Here is a 20,964-nt window from a genome sequence, read left to right as displayed (position 1 = left end):
ATAGATTAAAACAGTCAATGCTGGAAGGGTTGTAGAAAGATAGGCACAAGTATAGATACATAGCTCGAAGGAGAGAGAGCTAGACCTGGAGACAGGAAATCCTGGGTTCAAATCTGGCCTCAGGCTTTAACCCCCATTACCTTAGCCTTTACCACTTTTTTGTCTTAGAACCAATACTTTGGGTTGATTCTATGACAGAAAGTAAGGGTTAAAAAAAAAGATAGGCACTCTAATACATTTTTGGTAGAGCTGTGAATGAGTAGAACTATTCTGGAAAACATATAAATGATGCATGTAAATTCTGGAATTATCCAAATTAGCATGGCAAAAAAAAAAAATTCAAATCCTTTGACTCATGATTCTATTGCTAGGCATATACCCTGAGGAGATCACAAGCAAAAAGAAAGGATCCATATACACCAAAATACTTATGACAGCATTGTTGGGGGGTGGGGGGGTGATAGCAAATAACTGGAAACAAAGTAGTTTGGGGAATGGCTAAACAAATTGTAGTGCCTGATTATAATGCAATATTATTGCATTATAAGTAACTTTGAATATATGAACACAGAGAATCACAAAAAGACTTGCATTAACTGATACAATGTGAAGGAAGCACAGCCAGGAAAACAATATATACATTGTCCATGACAATGTAAATGGTAAGAACAACCATCACAAAAGAAATAAAATGAATGTTACAAAATTACCAAATAAAACTTAATCTCAAAGAAGAAACAAAAGAAAATATCTCTGCCCTGTTCATCCTTTGCAAAGGTGGTGATGGGAGGGGTCCATAGATGTTGAACATTGCAGAGAATATTTTTTTTTTCCATTTATTGATCAGCTTTTCTAATTTTCTTTTCTTTTTTTCTTAAAACAAAAACCTTGGTAATAAAGAATGGTTCTCTTGGAGGAGGTAAAGTAGGAAATCAAGGAATATAAAAGCAAAAGGTATTAATAAAAATAAGCTTTAAAAACCAAAAGATATCAACCAAAATTACTTTTAAAATTGTAAGTGACCTCAATAGCTTCCTTTTTAGAACTAATTCATCTTGCCAACCAGATTCTGAGCTCCTAGTTAGAGACTAGGCATTTATAGCTCCTAAAAAGGTATTAAATTTTTATTCCCTCTAAATTTCAGTGCACTAAGCCAAAGCTTTGTTTCCCTTGTCCCTGAAGTTGACTTTATAAGTAAATCCTGAGATTTCAGGAATTCTGAGTTGCAACAGGACTAAAGTGAAATGTCTGTGTCAAAAATTGTGAACCGTCAGGAGCAGAGGGTCACCAGGCTGTCTAAGAAGGAATAAGCACTCATCAGAAAAACCTTCTAATCAGACCCAGCTATGAGTAACAATCTATTTCTAGCCTGAGTAAGATATGGCAATCCAGTCTCCAAAACAAAACAAAACAAACAAAAAAAGAATTGATCTAGAAGTAATATGGCGAATATATATATATATATATATATATGTGTGTGTGTGTGTGTGTGTGTGTGTGTGTGTGTGTGTGTGTGTTCAACTGGGAGGGACATTATAAATGCATATAAAATAAAGAAGGAATATATGCCATAGCATCTAAATTCTTAAAGTAAATGTTACATGAGTTACAGAGAATTAGACAATAAAAACCATAATGGTGGAAGACCTTAATTTATCTCTCTTAGACCTAGATAAATCTAATAATAATTAAAAAAAGAAAGACCTGAATATAATTTTAGAAATATTAAATATGATAGACTTTAAAGAGCATTAAATGGGGATAGAAAGGAATATATCAATCTCAACTGTATATGGCACCATTTCAAAAACTAACCATGTATTACATCATAAAAACCTCATGAACAAATGTCGATAAGCAGAAATATTAAATGTATGTTTACTGGCAATGCTATTAAGTCATATTCAATAAAAGGTCTTTGAAGCAAGCATTAAAAATTAATTGGAAACTAAATATCTTGTTACTACAGAATGGGTGAATTAAAGAATAAATCATAAGAACAATCAATAATTTCATTAAAGGTAATGACAACAATTAGTCAACATAACAAAATTTTGGAGATTCCACCAAAATATTACTTAGGGGAAAATTTCAATTTCTAAACACTTTCATCAATAAAAGAGAGAAAGAGCAGATCAATTAATGGAACTAAAAATCCAAAGAAACTGATCAATTAAAACCCCTCAATTAAATACCAAAATGGAAACCCTGACAATCAATAAAAAGATTAACAACACCAAAAGCAAAAACAAACAAACCATCAAATCAATTAAGACCAGGAACATACATACATACATACACACACAACAAAATGGACAATCTATTAGCTAATTTGTCTTTTAAAAAACTAAATTATTAATATCAAAATTGAAAAAGGTAAATTCACAACCAATGTACAAGAAATAAAAGAAATTACTAGGAACTATTTTGTCCAATTATATGCCAACAAAACTAATAATTTATTTTATTTTAAATTCAAAGGTATTTTATTTTCCCAGTTACTTAAAATAATAATTTTCAATATATATTTCTCAAAATCATAAGATATAAAATGTCTCCCTCCCTCCCTTCTGTGCCCATCCTACACTGGGAGATGGTAAGCAATTTGATCTGGCCTATAAATGTATTATGCAAAACACACTTCCATATTGGTCATTGCTGTATGAGCATACTCATACAAAAGCAAACCCCCAAATAAAATTGTAAAGACACTGATATGAAAGATTGTATGCTTTGATCCACTTTCATCAGATCTTTCTCTGGAGGTGGATAGTCATAAGTCCTTCAGAATTATCCCAGATCATTGCGTTGCTGAAAGTAGCCAAGTTTTCACTGTTGGTTATCTTATAATATTGCCATTACTGTATACAATGTTCTCCCAGTTTGTGCTTATTTCACTCTGTCTCTGTTCATGTAGATCTTTCCAGATTTTTCTGAAATCATCTTGTTTATAATTTCTTATAGCTCAATAGTATTTCTTCACCAACATATACCACAATTTTTTTTCAGCCATTCTCCATAAAACTGATCATTTAGTGGTGGCCCAAAACTGGAAAACGAGGGGATGCCCATCAATTGGGGAATGGCTGAACAAACTGTGGTATATGTTGGTGATGGAGTACTATTGTGCTAAAAGGAATAATAAAGTGGAGGAGTTCCATGGAGACTGGAACAACCTTCAGGAAGTGATGCAGAGCGAGAGGAGCAGAACCAGGAAAACATTATACACAGAGACTGATACACTGTGGTACAATCGAACGTAATGGACTTCTCCATTAGTGGCGGTGTAATGTCCCTGAACAACTTGCAGGGATCCAGGAGAAAAAAACACTATTCATAAGCAAAGGATAAACTATGAGAGTGGAAACACTGAGAAAAAGCAACTGCCTGAATACAGAGGTTGAGGGGACATGACAGAGGATAGACTCTAAATGAACACTCTAATGCAAATACTATCAACAAAGCAATGGGTTCAAATCAAGAAAACATGTAATGCCCAGTGGACTTACGCGTCGGCTATGGGGGGTGGGGGGGAGGAAAAGAAAATGATCTATGTCTTTAACAAATAATGCTTGGAAATGATCAAATAAAATATATTTTTAAAAAAAAACTGATCATTTAAAAATAGATGAGGGGGCAGCTAGGTGGTTTAATAAATAGAGAGCCCTATACAAGAGGTTCCTAGGTTCACATTTGGCCTCAGATTCTTCCTAGCTTTGTGACCTTGAACAAGTCACTGAACCCACACTGCAAAGCCCTTACATTCTCCTGCCTTGAACTAATACATGGTATTAATTCTAAGATAGAATGTTGGTTTTTTAAAAATAAATTAATTGGATGAATATTTGCAAAAAAAAATAGATTAACCATGTAGGAAATAGAATGTTTAAATAACCTAATCTTGGGAGGAAAAAAAAAACAAATTGATTAAGCCATAAAAGAATTCCCAATTAGGGAAATGGGTGACAGAACCAGATGGATTTATAAATAATTTCTACCAAACATTTAAAAAACAATGAATTGGGGGCAGCTGGGTAGCTCAATGGATTGAGAGCCAGGCCTAGAGGTGGGAGGTCCTAGGTTCAAATCTTAGCCTCAGACACTTCCCAGCTGTGTGACCCCAGGCAAGTCACTTGACCCCCATTGCCTAGCCTTTACCACTCTTCTACCTTGGAGCTAATACACAGTATTGACTCCAAGACAGAAGGTGAGGGTTATTAAAAAAAAAAACAATTAATTATAGCACTATATAAATTGATTAAAAAAAAGAGAAGGGGTCCTATCAAATATTACTATTATACAAAGATAGTCTTGAAATCTAAATCATAGAGTTAAAGCAGAGGAAGAAAACTATAGACCAATACCTCTAATGAAAATTGATGTAAAATTTTAAAATCAAATATTAACAAAGAGATTATAGTAATATATCACAAATATTATACAACATGTCTGGGCTGAATTTATTCCAGGAATGTAAGACTGTTTCAGCATTTGGAAAACTGTAAATTTAAGTGATTGGGCTAATTAAAAAACACAAAACAACAAAAATCATATGGTTATATTAAGAGACCCAGACAAAACTTTTGATACATTTATAACAGTCATTCCTGTTTTCAAAAAAACAAAACAAAACACTAAAAAGCATAGGAATAAAGAAAACTTTCCTGAATATGCAAATTAGTTTCTTTCTAAAACCAAAGCCTAGCATTTTCTGTAGTGGGTTAAGTTATAGGTCTTTCCAATAAGATCAGGTTAAACTAGGCTATCCATTATAATCACTACTATTCCATAGAATGCTACAAATACTAGCTATAGCAGTAAGACAAGAAAAAACATAAACAAAGAAGTTCTTTCAGATGAGGTGACAGTTTGCTTAGAGAATCCTAGATAGTCAACTAAAAAGCTAATGGAAGCAGCCGATAATTTCAGCGAAATTGCAGGATGTAAAATAAACTCACATAGATCATCAGCATTTCTATATATTACCAACAAAATCCAACAGGAAGAGAGAGGGAAAAACCCATAAAAATTTTCTATAGAAAGTATAAAATATTTGGGAGATTACCTGCCAAGATGCATAGGATCTATGTGAACACAACTATAAAACATTGTTCATGGGTAGGTCAAGCCAATATAACAAAAATTACAATATTGCCTTAATTAGTACACTTATTTGGTACTGTAAATTAAACCAACAACAGATTCATTTATAGAGCTAGAAAAAATGACAAAATTCACCTGTAGAAGAAGCACAAGATTCAGAATAGCAAAGAGAAAAAAATGGGAGTCTTAACAATAGTAGATCTCAGACTATACTACAAACCAGTAATCCAAAACAATTTGATAATGATTTAGATAATGATTAAGATTAAGATAATGATCAGATTAGGTACAGAATTTATAAGAGCAAAGGAGCATAGTAGCTTACTATTTGATAAATCCAAAGATCCCAGTTACTGGGCCAAGAAATCACTATTCAACAAAAACTGTTGGGAAAGCCAGAAAACAATCTGGTAATAGAAAATCACTCCATATACCAAAACAAGTTCCAAATGGATACATTACTTAGACATAAAGGATTACATCCTAAACAAATTAGGGGATCAAGGAAACAATAACCAATTAGATCTTTGGATAGGGAAATAAGCTCATGACCAAACAAGAGTAAGAGAGGGTTGTCATCATTGGTGGTGGTGGTAGTAGTAGTTTCATAAAGTGTTTTTTTTTTTAATATGCACAAACCAAAAAAATGCAGCTAAAATTAGAAGACAATCAGGTAACTAGGGTGTGGGAGATCCTTGAAGCAAGTATCTCTGATAAAGGCCTCATTTCCAAGATATATAGGAAATGGATTTAGATTTCTAAGAATAATTAGTGATTATTCTTATCAATTAGTGATATATGAATTAGTGATAAATGATCAAAGAATATAAATAGGCAGTTTTCAAAGGGAGAAATTCAAACTATCAATAACCAGGAGAAAAAATTGTCCATCAACTGGAGAAAGGCTGAACAAATTATGGTATGTAATTATACATCTTGATTACATATAATATATAATAAATATCATAACATACATACGCATGATGAAATACTATTGCACTGTAAGAAATTATTAAAGAAGGGGTGTTTTCAGAGAAACATGGGAACATAGATATATGTTTTGCTTGACTATACATGATTGCAACAGAAATTTAATTTTTCTTACCTCCTCAAGGGGGAGGGATAAGGGGGGAGAGAAAAAAAATGTAGATCTGAAAATAAAACACAACTTAATTTTTTAACCTTTACCTTCTTTTTTAGTATCAATTCTAAGTCAGAAGAGCAGCAAGGGGTAGGCAATGAAGGTCAACAGCTTGGAAGTTTCTGAGGTCATATTTGAATCCAGGTCTTCCTAACTCCAGACCTGGTGCTCTATCCATATAGCTGTCTCAAGTTAATTAAAAATATATATATATGGGGGACAATTTCAAAGAAACCAGAAAAGACTGGTATGAAATGATTGCTATACCCATTACATGGGCAATGACAAAGCTGGAAAAGACAGGTGAAGTAGCAGGTACCAACATTGCTTGACTGGAAAGGAGTTAAGGGGTGAAGTAAAATCAGGCAGGATGGTTAAAAGATATGAACAGACATTTCTCAGATGAAGAAATTAAAACTGTCTTTAGATATATGAAAAAGTGATCCAAATCACTATTAATTAGAGAAATACAGATTAAAACAACTCAGAGATGCTATCTCACACCTATCAGATTGGCTAACATAAAGGAAAATGATAAATGTTGGAGGGAATGTGGAGAAATTGGGACACTAATACACTGTTGGTGGAGCTGTGAAGTGAAACAACCATTCTGGAGAGTGATGTAGAACCACAAATCTGTGCATACCCTTTGGCTCAGCAGCACTGCTATTAGATCTGTATCCCAAAAAGATCAAATATAGGTGAAAAGCACGTACTTGTACAAAGATATTTCTAGCTGCTCTTTTTTGTGGTGACAAAGAACTGGAAACTGAAGGGATGTCCATCAATTGAGGAATGGCTGAACAAGCCATGGTATATGATTGTAATGGAATAATATTGTGCCATAAGAAATAATGAACAAGACAATCACACACACACACACACACACACACACACACACACACAACTGAAAAGACTTACATGAACTGATGCAATGTGAAATGAGCAGAACCAGAAGAACACTGTATGCATTAACAGTAATAATGTTCGGTGATCAACTGTGAATTACTTAACCATTATCAGCAATGCTAGAAGCCAGGTCAACTCCAAGAGACTCATGATGAAAAAGGTTCTCCACCTCCATGGAAGAAACTGATGGAGTCTAACTGTGGATTGAATTTTCTTCATTTAATTTTCTTCATGAGTTTTTTCTTATAGAAGCACATTTATAGCTGATATCACAGTACCTGCCATCTCGGGGTGGGGGTGGCGAGAGAGGAAGAGAACATGGATAACCAAATATCAAGAAATTATTATTAACAATTGTATCTACATATAAGTTGGAAAAGAAAAAATATAATAAATAAGAACTAAGTGTAGGGGGTGATGATCCATCACCAATAAGGAAAGTGGACCCCATGGCAGAGTTCTAGAGATGAAAGAATTAAATCGTCTATGCCTCAGTTTCTCCTCCAGTCAAGGAATGGCCTAGAAATAAGGGGGCAGTGTGAGGTCTGTTTTTTTATTATTATTTTGGCAGCTATGTAATAGATGGATTAAAAAGAGGAGAGAGGAGAAACCAGGAAGCAGGTTATTTCAGCAGTCCATGCAAGAAGACATGGCCTTTTCAGTGGTAAAGAAGAGATACTAAGGCAATAGAAATGAATCCTGAGGGGCAGCTAAGTGGCTCAGTGGATAGAGTGTCAGACCTGGAGTTAGGAAGGCTCATTTTACTAGCCTCAGACATATCCTAGTGGTGTGATCCTGGACAAGTCACTTCACCCTGTTGGCCTTTGTTCCTCATCTGTAAAATGAGCTACAAAAGGAAAAGGCAAACCACTCTTTTGTACCTTTACCAAGAAAATCCCAAGAAGAGGTCATGAAGAGTCAGAATGATTGAAAAATGGTTAAACAACAAGAAAGTCATCCAGTGGCATATGTTATAAGGAAGGCTCTACGCCTCCAATGGACAGTAATACATACTAGACCCAAATAGTGAAGCTTGCCTTAACTAAGCTCTGGTAAAAAGTACAGCCAGGTAGTCAGGGAAGGGATATCAAGCAACAAACATTTAGGAAGCACCTCCTATCAGGGCAGGCTCCTTGGAGAAGGTAGGAGTGGAGTGGATACAGCCTTGTGCTCCCCAATCCTACATCTGGGGAAACAGCTCAGAGGCCACACCTGGATGGCGGGCAGGGGGGCACAGCAAGGAAGAAGTAAGACTCAGACCCCCAAGTTCCATCTTGAATTGAGGCTGACTCAGAAGTGAGTGCCCTCCTCTCTCCCTGAGTCACTGGCTTCTGGGCTTCCCTTGTTCACCATTGGGTGAGGATGAGAAGGCTAGGGAGCAGCAGAGAGCCTTTACTCCAAGGGCCTCAGCCCCCAGTGTCTGAAGGAGAACTTCCAGCCAAAGACTTAATATTCTACTGGGAAAGAATTGTATTAGGCCCCAGAGATCACAGAGATGAAAAATCCCAATTCAAATTAGTTCCTGATGGTCTACATCTCAGATTTTTATTAGAAATATTGCAAAAGTTGCCCACCCAATGCCCATTGCACAAAATAAAAACTCCTCAGTCAATCTGCCACTTAAAGCCCTCCATTCTCTGGCTCCTACTTAGATTTCTAGTCAAATTTTATACTGATCTCTTCCATAGACTTTCCTTTCCAGACAAACTGACTTACTTAGTAGCTGCCACTTGAAGTGGACCATTTATCTTCCTATGCATAAATCATCCACTAAATCATTTTTGTCATTGTCATTGTTGTCTCCTCCTTCATCTCTTTCTCCTCTATCTTCTTCTCTTCCTCCTCTTCTTTCTCCTCTTTCTTCTTCTCCTCCTCCTCCTTCATCTCTTTCTCCTCTTTCTTCTTCTCCTCCTTCTCCTTCATCTCTTTCTCCTCTTTCTTCTTCTTCTTCTCTTTCTTTTTCTCCTCCTCTTCCTCCTCCTTCATCTCTTTCTCCTCTTTCTTCTTCTCCTCCTTCTCCTTCATCTTTCTCCTCTTTCTTCTTCTTCTCTTTCTCTTTCTCCTCCTCTTCCTCCTCCTTCATCTCTTTCTCCTCTTTCCTCTTCTCCTTCTCCTTCTCCTCCTTCTCCTTCATCTCTTTCTCCTCTATCTTTTTCTCCTCCTCCTCTTCTTTCTCCTCCTCCTCCTTCATCTCTTTCTCCTCTTTCTTCTCCTCCTTCTCCTTCATCTTTTTCTCCTCTTTCTTCTTCTCCTCCTTCTCCTTCATCTCTTTCTCCTCTTTCTTCTTCTCCTCTTTCTCTTTCTCCTCCTCTTCCTCCTCCTTCATCTTTCTCCTCTTTCTTCTTCTCCTTCTCCTTCATCTTTTTCCTCTCTCTTCTTCTTCTCTTTCTCTTTCTCCTCCTCTTCCTCCTCCTTCATCTCTTTCTCCTCTTTCCTCTTCTCCTTCTCCTCTTTCTCCTTCTCCTTCTCCTCCTTCTCCTTCATCTCTTTCTCCTCTTTCTTCTTCTTCTCCTCTTTCTCTTTCTCCTCCTCCTTCTCCTTCACCTCTTTCTCCTCTTTCTTCTCCTTCTCCTTCTCCTTCTCCTCTTCCTCCTCCTCCTTGGGACAGAATGGACCTAATGACCCTGTAGGCCCACCCACTGACCCTTAGACTCAGGTCCTGATGATTTCCAAGCTCAAGTTTAGTCTTTAAGAATCTTGCATGTTATACTCCCCATATACACATCAGCTTGGGTACCTGATGAAGGGCAAACATCTTCTCTGAGCAGGAAACTTTCCCTTCAAAAAAGGAGGAAGCCAGGGCCTATAGCAGGCACCCGGCCAGGTAGGGTCCGGAGCTTATCAGATTCAGACAAAAGTCCTGGGTTCCGGTGATAGGCTCTACTGTTTTTCCTGGCGCATACCAATCTCTGAAATTGGAAGCAGTTCAGGGTGTAGCCTGGGGCCCTGGCTCTATTTCATATCTATTTAAGCCTTAGTTTCTTTATCTGTAAACTAAGGGGGTTGGAATGGGTATTTTCTAAGCTTTTTCTCTGCTCAAAAGTCCTTGTTCTTAAGTTCCCACAAAGTTTGACATTCTGGGTTCTAAGGTCTCTCCCTGCTCTGACATTCTATGCTCTGAACTCCCTCTCAGATCTAGCATTCCCTGTTCTAAGGACATTCCCAACTCTGCCAATTCTGAGTCTTCCTTTTTAAAAATCCTCAGGGAGCAGAGGAGAGGGAGGAGGCTGGTGGGGAAGAGCTGGCTTTTCTCTTCTTCCAGGGAAGTGACTAGAGGCCTCAGAGACACATGACTAAGGGGGGGCTGGAATCTTTGGGTACAAGGGCAGTCCTCTGCTCTCTCCTCCCTCCTCTAAGATGTACATTGATCAGACTATATGCTATTTGGACTGACTTGAGAAAGATCTAGAATTCTCAGGATGGGGACTCAGAAGCAAACGAGCTCTGTGAGGGGATGGAGGTTCAGTGACAGAATGGGGTCTCAGTCAGGGACATAGAAAGCTCAGTGAAGAAATAAGGGGTCTCAATGAAGGCAGCATGGGCTCATTAAATAGGATGGTACTCAGTGACTCCAGGATACCATTAATAGGAGTATATGGGGGCAGCTGAGTAGCTCAGTGGATTGAGAGCTAGGTCTAGAGAAGGGAGGTCCTAGGTTCAAATCTGGCCTCAGACACTTCCCAGCTGTGTGACCCTGGGCAAGTCACTTCACCCCCATTGCCTAGCCCTTACTGCTCTTCTGCCTTGGAGCCAATACACAGTATTGACTCCAAGATGGAAGGTAAGGGTTAAAAAAAAATAGGAATATATCCCAAGGAGATCAAAGTCAGTGAGAAAGATCTCTTATACCCAAAAAATATTTATAGCAGACCTTTTGGAAGTAAGAAAGAACTAGAAATAATAATAGCTAACATTTATATAGCACTTACTATGCACCAGCCAGTAAATATTTTATAGATGTTAGCTCATTTGGTCCTTACAAGAACCCTGGGAGGTAAGAGCTAGTATTATCCCCATTTTACAGATGAGGAAACTGAGGCATTCAGAAGTTAACAGACTTGCTCAGGGTCTCACAGCTAATAAGTATATCATGTCATATTTGAATTCAGGTCTTCCTGACTCCAAACCCAGAGCTCTATCCATTGTACCACTTAGCTGACTATAAAAAAAGAAAGTAGATGTCCATGCCCTAGGGCAGTGATGGTGAATCTTTTAGAGATCAAATGCCCAAACTGCAACTCTCATGCATCATGTGAGCCTCTCCCTTACCCCACATAAGGAAAGGAAGAAGCACTCCCATTGGGCTGCTGGGCAGAAGGGTGGGAGGGTGATGTGAGAAAGTCCTTAAGCATGTGTGGAGATTAGGAAGGGAACAGCCCCTTATACCATGCTCTAGCGTGTGCCACAGGTTTGCCAACATGGCCCTAGGGAATGATTGAACAAATTGAGATGCATGAGTATAATGGAATATTATTATACAATATGAAAAGATGAATATGGAGAATTCAGAGAAATTTGGGAAGACTCATGTGAATGGATGCAAAGCAATGTGAGCAGAATTCAGAAGGTGATGGCCATATTAATTTAAAAGAAAAACAATGCTGAGAGACTTCAAAACTCTGATTCATACAGTGATCAGTTGTGACTTCAGAGGACTGGGGGTGAATCATGGCTTAGCAGAGAGGTGGTGGACTCAAGAATCAGAATGTGGCCTACATTTTCAGACTTGGTCAATGTGCTGGGTTGTGTTGCTTGGCTATACTTTTTTGGCACAAGGGAGATAGGGGAGCCATTGGGAAGTCACAGTGATATAAAACCAAGAGCAATAATATAATGTCTAAAAAGGTGGAGGGGGAAGAGGATGAGGTATGGGGTCAGGATTCGCAGACAAGGTGAGCTATGGACAATAGTTGTGTTTTCTTGCTCTCTAAGGAGCCTCTGTGAGACAGTTAAGGAGAGAATGGGTCTCTCCTTGGCCTGTCTATCTCCCAAGCTCTAGTTCCCTTCTTTGGGGCAGTCTTCTTCCTTAGGGGTCAGGGGAGAAGCTTTTGGACTCTGGAGGAGTGTGTGTGCTGGAAGCATTGGTGGTGATGGAGAAGCGAGCTAGGGAAGTGTCTGACTCCAGACAGCCTTGGGCAGGGGAGCAGCCCCCAACCGTGGGAATGAGCTGAGTTAGGGCACAGCTGACTCAGGCCTCTGGAATCACTGAGAGTTTAACGCTGAGACAGCTGTTGACACGGCCTGACTCCCTGGCAATGGGGCTCAGGGAAGGGGGGCTGGGTTTCCTTATGGGTATGACTCCTGACTGCAGCCTGGGGTCCTCCATTCTAAAGTCTGATCTGTGAGATCTTTGGGGAGCAAAGACAGAAGAAGTCATTCAAGAGGTAGGAGAAGCTGGGCTGGGAAGCAACTCTTCGATGGAGACTTCTCCAGTGCTCTGAAGGGTCCGTCTTCTCATAGAAGGGGATGTTCCCTCCAACCTGCGGGTCCCAACTTGTCCAGGCCTGCCAGCCTGGGCAAGGCACATTCATGTCGTCCTATAAATTCCCCACGGGGCCCACCCAAAGTGCCGGAGGTTCTTCTCATTTTCTCTCAACATTCAGAGGATGCCAGTGGAGCTCACAAACTAGTCATCAGTTATCGTTTGCTATGGACACCCACAGCCCATCTTCTTTCTTTGCTTATGCATTTCTTTGAAAGCAGTTTTTCCAGTATTTTTTTCCAGGAATTCCTTTTTTGTTCTGGAAACACAAGGCAACCTGTACTCCTCCATCCTCCATCTGTGAGCATCTTCAGTGCATTCTTACTTCTTGTTTTTGTTAAACCCTTACCTTCCATCTTAGTAACAACTTGAGCTAAGACTGTGAGGAGTCACACAGATAGGAAGTGTCTAAGGCCAGGTTGGAACCCAGGTCCTCCTGACTCCAGGCCTGGCACTCTATCCACTGAACCATCCTTTTTTCTTAAACCATTACTTTACATCTTAGAATCAATACTGCATATTGCTTCCAAGGTGGAACAAAAATAAGGGCTAGATAATAGGGGTGAAGTGACTTGCCCAGGGTCACACAGCTAGAAAGTGTCTAAGATTAGATTTGAACCCAGGACCTCCCATCTCTGGATCTGATTCTCAATCCACTGAGCCATCTACCTGCACCCCCTATCCTTACTTCTTGATGAGATTTGTGATTGGCTATGATCAGGGATATACTGGTAGATATTTAACAACCAGCTACCCTGTGAATTCTAAAACTATTCCACCCTAATCAGACCATACTTTAGAAGATCTGATTTAGCTATTTCCTAATAAATAACAATAGAGATAATTGGACTAACAGAATCAGGTCTTGGGAACTCTACATTTCTCCACCCTCCTTAGTTTAACAAGATTAGGAAGGTCTGCACCAAACTCAAGGATTAAGTATCTGAGAAAAATGACCTTCAACAGACACGTGCAGAAAAAGCAGATAGACCCCTGGGTGGTCCTAAATCAAGCTAAGCTATCATTGGTACAGATGAGATGCAGGAAAGTGATGTAAAACCGTCTATACAAGGCATGTCACTGGCTCTCTTCACTCTCTTTCCCTGGAGAGGAGACTCTGGCTGGCAGCATACTAGGCGTTCTGACATCTTGGAGTGGTGGCAGTTATTTTTCTGGGTTTGGCAGTGAGTTTGCCCTTGAGCTGATTCAAGTTCTGGTATCTTGGCTGAGCCCTTTGGAGTTCAGGCAGATTCTTTTCCTCCTTACTCTTCAAAACCCTTACTTTCTAGATCTCCTAATCTTCCCACCTGGTACGATACAGGTAGGAGAAATCCTACTTTTTTTCCTTCTTCCTTCTTCTTAATCTCCTCCAGTATATCAATTAAATCACCATAAATTTCCAGCTGACTTGGGTATTTTATTATTTGGGATTTTCCCTGGTGACCAATTAGATTTTAAATTTTAAGTCACAATGCTAAAATTATCCTTTACAACCCAAACATGTAGGACACACTTCTAAGTTAAATATGCATCATTGATATTTTTTCATCACTTTAAAAAATCTAAATAATCAACAAAATAATAGATCAGGTCTCAATGTGTATCCTTTGCTGATTTCTAAGGTGCAAATGATCACTCTGAAAACCTAACTGCCTGTGTCTATGGCTCCAGCACACCCTTCTTTCTCCATTTTGGCAGAGAGGAGGTAGACTCTAGGAGAAGAATGTGGCATACATATTTAGACTTGGTCAATGTGCTGGGTTGTGTGGCTTGGCTGCTGTACTTTTTTGGTAGCAATATTAATGAATTGTATAAGTGTAATAGTGTAATTAGGTAAGTCATCCAACTTCCCTAGAAGAATATTGCCTTTAGAAAGATGGGTGCTGGGAGGCAGCTGTGTGGCTCAGTGGATTGAGAAGCAAGGCCTAGATATGGAAGGTCCTGGGTTCGAATCTGCCCTCAGACCCTGCCTAGATGTGTGATTCTGTGCAAGTCATTTAATCCTAATTGCCTAGTCCTTGGATTTAGCTCTCTCCTGATTGTAACAGCGAAGGTACTTAGCTCTTCCTTGATTGTGAAGATTGAATTGTAATCCTCTATTTGTTGATTTCATCCCCAGAAAGGTAAGCACAGTAATTGAAGTTGAGTGGGAAGATCTGCCCATGTTAGATTTGCTCACCAAAGGTGTAAATCTCCCACTTAATCATGAGGTGGGAGATCTGTGACCCACATGTGCAATAGTGGGTAACGAATTAGAATAGACTAATTGCTTTCTGGGCAGTCCTAGAGCAGAACGTCTGTTGTGATTGGTAGACTTGAAATTTAGGGGAGATGACACAAGAGAAAAAGATCTCTAAAATGAGGACAATGGAAGGGAAAAGAGAAAATCTTCGACTCAGAGTTGGATTGGAGGAACTGGACCCCTGGGGGAACTCATGCAGGAGACCTCAGACTGCTTTCCTTTTAGACATCACTGTTGGTGAGTGAAAGATTGACTTAGTGACCCTGCCTTTCTGGAGGCATGAAGCCTCCAGGAAAAAGGCCCATGAGACTCTCTTCCCCTGCCTAGGGCTTAGAATTTCTAACTGGTATCAGAGGAAGCCAGAGCTTGCTCTCTCTCTCTCTCTCTCTCTCTCTCTCTCTCTCTCTCTCTTTCTCTCTCTCTCTTTCCCTCCCTCCCCTTTTCTCTCTTCCTTAATATCTTCCCTCTATTGTAAACAAACTACCATAGATTCCATTTACTTTAGTAATTCATTTTGGGATTTAGAAACCAAATCCCTGGCAACCACCTATATAAATAATCAGAGACCAACCCCAAATAAATTTAACACCCTTATCAATATTTTGCCTTAGCACCAATATACAATATTGATTCAAAGATGAAAAGCAAGGTAAGAAAGAGAGAGAGAGAGAGAGAGAGAGGGGGGGGGGGAAGGGAAGAAGAGAGAAACAGAGAAAGGAAGAGAGAAAAGAGAGAGAGATAAAGAGAGAAAAAGGGATAAAGGGAAAATGGAAGGAAGGAAGGAAGGAAGGAAGGAAGGAAGGAAGGAAGGAAGGAAGGAAGGAAGGAAGGAAGGAAGGAAGGAAGGAAGGAAGGAAGGAAGGAAGGAAGAAGATGGGTACTGAATCTGCAAATATAATGGATAGGACTCAGAGCATGAGGTATTGGAAGAGGGAGCTCCCTGAGTTACTAGGTATGGTTAATATGTAAATCGATTGGAGATTAAAAATTCTTTTACAAATGTTGGGATCTGTTTTTACATGCAGTTGGGAAGAAAGTTAAATTAAATTAAAAAAAAAGAAAAGTAGTGGTCACCCCTAAGGAATACAGTCTAACCAGAGGCTCTGAAACCCTTAGACTCAACCCTGCTCTTCCCCCAGAGAGGGGAAAGGAAAGGAAAGAAGGGACTAAGAGCCCTTCCCATCTGTGGATATCCTAAAGTCCCTTTCACAGGCTGATATTTTCACTGGGCTCCAGGGTTTACAAATCTTACACTAACTATGAGGCAGAGAATGCAAGAATTGCTATATCCATTTTACAGATGGGGGAAGTGAGGTACACAGAAACAAAATAACTTACCCAAGGTCACACAGCTAGTATGCAGGATATAACAGGCTCCAAACTTGAACTACTGTCATCCAGCTCCAAGACTAGCTCCCTTCCTACCATATTGCCAGTAACATCTGTAACTATTTCTGATTCTTACAAAATCTCTCTTAGGTAAACAGTTCTCAGAGATGGAAAGGACCTAAAAAGATGTCCAATCCCCCACCTTTATGCACTGAAAATAACGTATCATTATTCCTATTTTATAGATGGGGAAACTGAGGCTGGGCTTAAGTAACTTTCATTAATCTGCCGACTCAATATAATTTACTGATCTGCTGAAATGGGACAATGAAGCTGGTCATATTCTCCATGGATTGAGACAGCTGCTATAGTTCAGCAGTGAAGGACTGAAACTCTGAACCAATCTGACCATCACTCCTTGATCCCAGGGACCATATCCCAGGTATTATATCAAAGATGATGGTCAGTTAAGCAAAAAAGACCCTGCCTACCCATTCAGGAGGCTTAAAAGGAGAAACATTTTCCATTCTTTCCTTCTTTTCTCTTGGACCTGAGTAAGGAGGCCCCTCTCCCCTTAAAGGATGGGGATAAGGTTTTGTTCCAAATCTTTTTTTTATGCCCATGCTTGGAGTTATTCAAGGAAAATCTTGAACAAAGCATAGATTTGGCTCATATCTAGGGACTCCCTTGAGAGGGATTAATAGAATCCCTTCCAGAAAATTACTAAATGTACAACGTGGTAGATATTAGGTACAGGACAACTATTTATTTACTTCAAGACAAAACAAATACTTGTGAGTGAATATCAACAATTACTTAAAACATCAAAGAATAACCCATCATGAAGGATTCACAAGAGCACATGAACAGATTGAAAAAAACATAAAAGGTTCCCAAAGAATTAATCAAAAACCATGAAGAGCTACAGAAACACATTATTTATGACCTCTCTTACATTCCTCACAGAGGTAAAGATTGCTAGGAGACTTGGAGTTTCTGAACATATTTCAATTTGTATTGTCTAACAACTCGTGGTCTATATATTTTTAATATTTCTATTTCTTTAAATTACATTTGGAAGCAATTTTTAAAACCTTTACTTTCTGTCTTAGAAGCAATATTAAGTTCCAAGGCAGAAGAGCAGTAGGGGTTAGGCAATGGGAGTTAAGTGACTTGCCCAGGGTCACACAACTAGGACATTTCTGAATTCATATTTGAACCCAGGACCTCCCTGTCTCCAGACGTCTAACCACTGAGCCACCTAGCTGCCCCATAGAAGCAATTTTAAGCAATCATTTTCTGAAATTTTTTAATATAAATTCTCTCCCTCCCTCTCCTCCTCCTCTCTTCACATAAGGAAAATAATCTCATAAAGATGGTCCTTACTTTTTAATTCACCTGGTATGCAGGGTTCATCTTCCTGGAAATAGTCATTTCCTGCACTGAGAATGATAAAGCTATAGGAAGCGCTTGCCATTGGGTAGCCAGAACTCCAACTCCTCAAGGGCTTTGGACTTCTCAAGCTCACACAAAGCTAGACTTGGAATGTCTGTCTCAGAAGACACTCAGGAAAGGAAACCCAAATAGCAGCTAGGGATTGGAGATGAATTCCAGGTTCATCTAGACAAATGGTCCTATTGCCATTGGTAAAAAGTTTTTGAGCATCTCAGACAAATGCTGTATATAAAATAATATGTATATATTATTTGTATACATACACTAATATTGTATGTTTTTGCATATATAATATATTATATATTGTATATATTGTTTTTATATATACAATAATATTGTATATTTTGTATATATGCTAATATTATATATTGTATATACTGATATTTATGTTATTTGTGTATATACTTATATTGTATACATTTATGTATATACTAATATTATATAGATTTGTATATATGCTATTTATATACTATTTGTATACATACACTAATATTGTATATATTGTGACAAGGAAATCACTTTAAAAGACTGATATATATTAATTTAAGGTCGCCAAGGAATTCAGCTATGTAATTCCTTAATGAAAACTCAAGTCAGCAGTTAACCTTTTATGGAGTTTAATTACAAACAGGAGGAAGAAAGGTATTAGAGAGAGAGAGAGAGAGAGAGAGAGAGAGAGAGAGAGAGAGAGAGAGAGAGAGAAGGGAATAGGGCTTAAATACCCCTTCTGTTTAGGCTGGGCCAAAAGGCCCAAGCCCTTAGATAGCTGAGGCAAAGAAAAGAGATCAGTCCCTATCACTCACGTGACCAAAATGGAGAAACAGTCTCAGGGGCCTCCACCTCCAGCTTCCTTCAGAGCAAGCTTCTCAGAGCACAACCTCTCAGAGCAAAACCTCTCCAACCAACCCCCCTCTCGTCCTCAGACCCCCCCTATCTTTAAGGAAACCATCCAAGTTCCCTCCCCTCGGTTCTCACATCTACCAATCACTGTCCATGTCTTCCCTGTGCCAATGGTGGCTCTAGCTTAACCCAGGACCACCCAGAGGTCTGTGGCTTTGCACATGTCTGTTGAAGGTCATATTCTCAAATAATTAAATCTTGATCCTTTGCTGCAGCCCTTCCTAAATCCTGTTACCCTGAGTAGGGTGGAGATTGGAATAATTAAATTTTGATCTATGCTGCAGCCCTTCCTAAATCCTGTTAGGACTGAGTAGGGTGGAGATTGTAATTTCCAAGACCTGGTTCTGTCATTCCAAGTATCTCTATTGTATCAATTCTAAAATCAATCATGACTCAAAGAACTTCCTGTTCTATGCTTAAGCATAGGTCAAAGCCCTTTCCATTGTTCAGCAAAAGGTTTCTGTCCTAAAGTAATCTTAAGAAGGGAAGGAGAAGAAACCTCCCATGCCAATGGGGTTCACATTCCAATAGACTATCAGTAAGAAATTTTCCAAGTATGAAATTTCCCAATGGTGAAATTTCCAACATTTATAAGTCTAAGAAATTTTAAGGTTTACAATATGTGTGTATATAATCATATATTATATATTATATATACTGATACTTATGTTATTTGTGTATATACTAATATATAGATTTGTATATATATTTGGATATTACTAATATTTTAGTATTATTTGTATTTATACACAGTGATATAGATATATATAAGATTATATAAATTTGTGTTCATATGATTATATATATTTATATACATACTGATATTTAGATATTATTTGTACATATACCATCATATATGTGTATATACTAATATTGTATATATACTAATAGAATATACCTTCATATGCATTTAGTTGTATATATTTATATATACTAATATATAATTATATAGATTAATATTATATCTGCATATACACTTGTATGTTTTTATACATTTTATATATCATATACAATAAGTATACTGTATGTTATTTGTAAATATACAAATATTAAATATATCATCACATCTTTTTGTATACAAATTAATATTCATATACTAATGATTATAATTAGGCAGCTAGATGATACACTGGTTATAGGGGCTGGGCCTGGAGTCAAGAAGTTGTTGTTCAGTTGCATTCAGTTGTATTCAATTCTCTGTGATGCTATTTGGGGTTTTCCTGGCAGAGATATTGGAGTGGTTTGCCATTTCCTACTCCAGCTCATTTGACAGATTAGGAAACTGAGGCAAGATTAAGGTACTTGCCCAGGGTCACACAGTCAGGAAGTTTCTGAGGCTATGTTTGAACTCAGAAAGATGAGTCTTCCTGACTCCAGGCCTGGTGCTCTATCCATTTTGCCACCTGAGCTCAAATCTGATGTCAGATACTTACTAGCCAGGTGACCTTGGCCAAGTTTACTTCATTGGCCTCAGTTTCTTCAACTGCAAAATGGAGATAATAACAGCACCTGCCTCCCAGGATTGTGATGAGAATCCCAGCCCATCCATGGCTACTCATTCTGGGGCACTCACTCTGGGCCAGTTAAAATGAAACAGTTTCCTGACTTCCTTCTTCAAGAAGCCTTTCGAGGGAGACAGCTTGGTGGCTCATTGATTGAGAGAAAGGCATGAAGATGGGAAGTCCTGGGTTCAAATTTTACCTCAGACACCTCCTACCTGTGACTCTGGTCAAGTCATTAAAGCCCATTGCCTAGTCCTGACCACTCTTTTGCCTTAGAACCAATATGTGGTTTAAAAAAAGAAGTAGAAGAAGAAGCAGCTTTTCCAGGGGCAGGTAGGTAGCAGGATGGATACAGCTCCAGACTTGGAGATGAAAGTTCTGGATTTAAATCTGACCTCAGACACTTCCTAGCTGTGTGACCCGGGGCAAGTCCTTTAACCCCCCCATTGCCTAGCCCTTATGGCTCTTAATGCCTTAAAACCAGAAGGAAGGAAGGAAAAAGAAAAGAAAGAGAAAGAAAAGAGGAGGCTGATAACAGAAAGAGATGGAGAAAGAAAGGAGATGGAGACAGAGAAAGAGAGATATAAACCTTTTTTTTTTTTAAACCCTTACCTTCCATCTTGGAATCAATACTGTGTATTAGCTCCAAGGCAGAAGAGTGGTCAGGGCTAGGCCATGGGGGTTAAGTGACTTGCCCAGGGTCACACAGCTAGGAAGTATCTGAGTACAAATTTGAACCCAGGATCTCCCATCTCTGGGCCTAGCTCTCAATCTACTGAGCCATGTAACTGCCACCTAGTCAATTATTTTTGATACAGCCCCCAGTGAAGGAGGCCTCAGAGACCAATAAGGGATGTCCAAATGGTTGAGCACTCATGCCCATCTCCATGAAAGGCACTCC

Source organism: Monodelphis domestica, chromosome 4, assembly GCF_027887165.1.
Source record: "Monodelphis domestica isolate mMonDom1 chromosome 4, mMonDom1.pri, whole genome shotgun sequence".
NCBI lineage: Eukaryota > Metazoa > Chordata > Mammalia > Didelphimorphia > Didelphidae > Monodelphis > Monodelphis domestica.
This window is presented reverse-complemented; position numbering follows the sequence as displayed.